Genomic DNA, 1647 nt, shown 5'->3' on the forward strand with positions numbered 1-1647 from the left:
ATAGAATTCCCTCAATTACAAATTTATTTTGAAAATGGTATTATTTATGTGACTTACATATTGGATCCTCATAATTTTGGTTATAGGCATCTTATTTTTCTAATAACTTTATTTAAAATTGATATTTCCTCAAGGGAGATTAATTTCCTTTAACAGCAATTCATTCCAAATGTATCAAAAGTGTCTTTCATTTGGGCTAATCTCATTCTCACTCTTAAAAGATTAATTCTATTTACCTTAAAAAATATTTCTTATACCTTCCCAAGTTCTACATACTCTACTTTAGCTCTGGAAGACTGAGATGCAATGGACTTTTCCCAGCACAGACAGTTCTCCTAAGGGACTGCTTGTGGATTTAGTCAACAAGAGAGACACTGTCTCTGGACTACCATGAAACTCCCTATGGACTATTCCACCAGAGCTCTCTTCAACTAAATATTTTTGGGTGCTTGTTTTTCTATGCCGCCCAGTTGAGTATGACTCAATAGATCAGAGCATTGTCCCATTTTGGGATACCATCATGATCTTTGATATACTCAGACCCATTGCTACATCACTGTGTCATCTTGTCTTGAAGGGTTTTAACTCTCATTGATCCTCTATCCTTTCAAGAATGATGACTTTTTTCTAAAGACTGTTGCCTCTTGATGACATACACAAAGCATGTGAGATGAAGTTTCACCATCCTTGGATTTAAGGAACACTCTGGTTACACTTCCTCCAAGATAAATCTATATGTTCTTATGGCTATTCATAAGATATTCAGCACTTTTCTCCAAAACTCACAATTTCTAAGCATCGGTTATTTTTTTTTTATCATCCTTATTTACTGTCCAAATTTCAGATGCATAGGAAGCAATTGAAAATACCACATCTTCTATCACACATCTTAGTATTTAAACTAATATCATTGCTCTTAAGAATTGTGAAGAGGATCATGTCAGCCAATTTACTAACGTAATAAATATATCTTTTATTTCATGACTGTTGCTTCCATGGGAGTTGATTGTGGATCTAAGTAAAGTGAAATCCTTGATAAATTCAATCTTCTCTCTATTATGATATTGCCCATTGGTCCAGTGATGAGGATTTCTGTTTTCTTGATGCCGAGATGTAATCCACATTGAAGGCTGTAGTCCTTGTCTTCTGCAGCAAGTCCTTCATGTGTTCTTCACTCTGAAAGAAAAGTTGTGCCATTTACATAATATAAATTGTTTATGCTGCTTTATCCAATCCTGTCACCACATTCTTCTTCATATAGTCCAGCTTCTCAAATGATTTGCTCAGCATACAGATTGTATAGATTATGGAGAAAGTAGATAACTCTGATGCACACCTTTCCGGATTTTACATCATTCAGTGTCCCCTTGTCCTGTTTGGACAATTGCTTCTTTGTTTACGCATAGGTTTCACGTAAGAACAACTAAGAGTTCAGAGATTCTCATTGTTTTCAATGTTATCCATAATCTCTTATGATTCACACAATTACTTTCACATAGTCAATGAAATAAAAATAAAAATATTTTGGTATTTTCTGCTTTCAGTGAAGATCCATATGTCATCAGCAATTATATCTTTCATCCATAGCCTCATCTAAATCGAGCTTGAATTTCTAGCAGTTGCATGTAAGTACAGTGATCAAGTAAT

The sequence above is a fragment of the Elephantulus edwardii genome, unplaced genomic scaffold (genome assembly GCF_000299155.1).
Source record: "Elephantulus edwardii isolate Elephantulus edwardi_28Jun2011 unplaced genomic scaffold, EleEdw1.0 scaffold00023, whole genome shotgun sequence".
NCBI classification, from domain to species: domain Eukaryota; kingdom Metazoa; phylum Chordata; class Mammalia; order Macroscelidea; family Macroscelididae; genus Elephantulus; species Elephantulus edwardii.